The sequence below is a fragment of the Manduca sexta genome, chromosome 13 (assembly GCF_014839805.1).
Source record: "Manduca sexta isolate Smith_Timp_Sample1 chromosome 13, JHU_Msex_v1.0, whole genome shotgun sequence".
NCBI classification, from domain to species: Eukaryota; Metazoa; Arthropoda; class Insecta; order Lepidoptera; family Sphingidae; genus Manduca; species Manduca sexta.
The window spans coordinates 11,865,925-11,869,771 of record NC_051127.1 but is presented as its reverse complement, the minus strand read 5'-3'; positions in this window follow the sequence as shown (position 1 = coordinate 11,869,771).

Sequence of the window (3,847 nt, the reverse complement as noted above, 5' to 3'; positions counted from 1 at the left end):
TTGTCTAAAATAAAAGAGAAAAAAACGTTATTCTTAATTTAAAACCTTACACACTTGTCCTTTTTAATAAAAAAAACAAATTAACATAATTCTTCTGCTAGTTCTTAATTTAAAATATCATTACAAACTTGTCTTTTTCAATAACATATTTCACGGACCGTTATTCAAACCGATTTTATTATATTTAAACAAATACATCGACATGGCAACTTCACTCACAAAACAAACAGACAAAAACAGCTACTGTATACGAGGGACGCCTGAATTAATCATGTTTACACAAATTTTTAACATTCTTTAACATAAAAAATATTAACACAAATTTAAAATTACAAACTTGAGAGACTTTCCCGTCCTCACACCCACTACAACTCCTGTAAGGATCAGCAGTGGCATTGTATGACACCGAGCGGTGAAGCTCGCCGAGTCTCAGGGAACACTAATGTCATTATCCCACAACGATAATCAAATAGATAGGGAGGAGTTCGAAATATTAATTGTCCACTTCCCTCCATAGCAAAGTGGGAGAAAATAAGGAACTAAGGAGCCTTTACTTGTACTAGCTGTGTCCGCGGCTTTGCACGCTTTGAACACTTATTTGTCATTATCCCATGGAATCAATCAAATAGAAAGTGAGACGGGGCAAAAAGGGGGGAGTTGGGAGTAAAACAAAGGGTAGGCAGAGGTGTAGCCAGACGCCTACTTTTTTGGATTTTTCTTTTCTAAATGGAATCAGTGGCAAAGGGTCCATATGACTACGCACTACGCCGTCATGCCTCCCTCGTCCCTTTTCTCTGTCTCTCCCATACATCCATCTCGCTTACGCAAAATCACGTTCCATTTCCCACATATACTTTTACTAGCGACCCGCCCCGGCTTCGCACGGGTGCAATGCTGATACTAAATACACTACAGAAAAACTGTGAACGTTGTATATAAAAACATAGCGGCCCGCTCTGGCTTCGCACGGGTATAACATAACAAAATAACAGTATTTCTCCACTATTTAATGGATGTTATTATACATATAAACCTTCCTCTTGAATCACTCTATCTAATAAAAAAAACCGCATCAAAATCCGTTGCGTAGTTTTAAATATTTAAGCATACAAAGGGACATAGGGACAGAGAAAGCGACTTTGTTTTATACTATGTAGTGAAGTCAGTTCTAAGGGTGTGATATAAGATTTTTTCGGCAATAAGCATTCCGCGCCCTTTCTAGGTGTTCTAAGCTATATGGCGTAATGTGGAAATTTCCCTGCAAAACTGAACTTTGATTTAAGCCATTTTAGTTCTAAGGGTGCGATATAACACTACCATATCAATAAAACCTTTGAAGCAATGACTCGCAATACAAAAGCATTATACAGATTGCAAATCGCAAAATCATTCGACTGACGGCTGTATGTCGCAGCAGGAGACGAATATGTTAAAGTTTGTTAAATACTAATATAACAAAGTGTTTTATACGCGTACTGCCTACTCAACAAAAAAAAAAATTGATTTTTATGTCGTCGGATAGCTTAAAGAAATACCCATCCAATGAACTTACCTAAATAACGGTGTCTTGTTTAGAACTTGTTAAAAAAACCTTAAAAGAGTTTCTCTATCTCAGTTTTACAAAACTATATTTACAAAACTTCGATTATCTCGAAATAATGTTTCCCTGACGTACCGCTTTTGTGCTTAGCACAGTAGTGTAGGTATTTCGCGAAAAAATTGCCTTTTTATTGCTTTGAAAGAAGACGAGCTTGCCGTTCGCCTGATGGTAAGCGATACGATCCATAAACAGTAGAAACTCCAAAACCTTTAATTACAAAGTATTGTGTGGTATTCCACTGCGCTCACTTGAGATATGAGATGTAAAGTTTTATGTCCAGTAGTTACACTGGCTACAATGTTAGTTTTCTTTAGTAAAAGTAGTCTATACAGGATTATTTTATATTGTTTATAGATAGTTGTCTTTACCTCTGCTAACATTGTGCCAAATGTCCATGAATAACGCATGTTTCGGGCTAAAATCCTGTTTTTAGTTTTCTGGTTTTTTAATAATTTTGTAGTGCGTGTATTTCTGACTGAAAGTGTGATGTTTCGACAAATTCTCTTAGAGCAGTAGTGGCATTAGGGTGCGTAAAATAAAAATTACTTTTTATTGATATTTATATTGTAAGAAACTTAAATTTATTTTACATCTACGGCTCAAGTAACTTATTGTAGTGTTATTTACAAGATAAGTATGTGGTTTCATTTAGTAACGCAATGTTAAAATGACCCTGAATTAATTCGGTAGTCCATCCGTTTGCCAAATTTCAGCCCTTTTTATCTTCCAATAGAAATATGTAGATATTAATATAATTGTTTAAATACAAGATACTGGATTTGTAGTGATTTTGTGTAATTTCAATGGCTCATCGCGCAGAAGGTGCGAGCAAAAATCAGTCTAAATTACCAAGATAAAAAACAGTTTTTCGCATGAACTATTGAAATGCAATCCATTCACAATACTGATCAAATAGGATGCACATTTGTCAGCCAAAAGAAAGTAATCGTTAATTCGTAATCAAATGAACAAAGAAATGAAAACCGAGCGGTCGCCGGGGTCAATTGTAGGGTTGGCAAATATATATTTTTTTAAATATTTTTATTGCTTTGAAAGGAGACGAGCTTGTCTTTCGCCTGATGGTAAGCGATACGACCGGCCATAAACAGTAGAAACACAAATATCTTGAACTACAAAGTATTTTTTGGTATTCCACTGCGCTCGCCTGAGACATGAGATGTTAAGTTTTATGTCCAGTAGTTACACTGGCTACAATGTTCAAACCGGAACACACCAGTGACTACACACTGCTTGACAGAAATAGACATTGCGGTGGTACCTACCCAGACGGACTCTCACATATGAGAGACCAACCACCAGTAAATACAAATACACTGTCTTTATACAACGAGTCCGAACTTTTGTCTTATTTTGTTTTTTTTTTAAACATAATTTGCTAGTATGATATTCTTGGATGCATGTTGTATTTACCTATAATTTACTGGTGGTCGGATATATTTTATATCCGTCCGGGTAGCGACCGCACACAAGGTGTTAAAACCCGCCATAGTGGCTCACGTATCGCGGTCCGGGATCAGCCTGTGTATATCCGGTTCGCATATCACGCATTTATCCCAGAAGGGGCATGTAGAAGCACAACCAAGGCACTCACTTTTCGCCAAGTGTGTTCCGTCCCATGATGTGATAGGGGGCGAGCCTATCGCCAATTTCCAGACTCCGGGCTATTATCCCGGAGTCTGAAATTGAGCAGAAAACTGAAATATCACTGCCGACCCGGGATTTGAACCCAGGACCTCAGAGCGCTGTCGTACCGCGCATGCAGTACAACGCCACTCAGGCAGTCATAAATAATTCATCATTAAAAAAAATATATTTGTTAATTTATTTATCCTTTTTTCTCTGCCAACCCTATCACTTCATTAGCCGTTCGCCTTTCATCTCGCCGCCGGCATACAACTTTCAGCAATAAAAGCACATCAAATGACACTCTATCATAATGTAATAGAGTTTAGATTTCCTTTTAAGATTACTTTCATAAATAAGGTATGAGGAATTTCATTGGGAATCGACGTTTGATTGTCGAGATACGAGATGAATGTATGCGAGTTTGTTTGTATCATCATATTGTATGAAGGATCAATTTTACATTACATTAATATATGAAACTTCGTCTGTATTTACCTCTGCTAACATTGTGGCAAATATCATTCATGAATCTGTATATATAAAATGAATCACGCCATCACGCGTGAACGGCTGGACCGATTTCACTATTTTTTGTTGTTG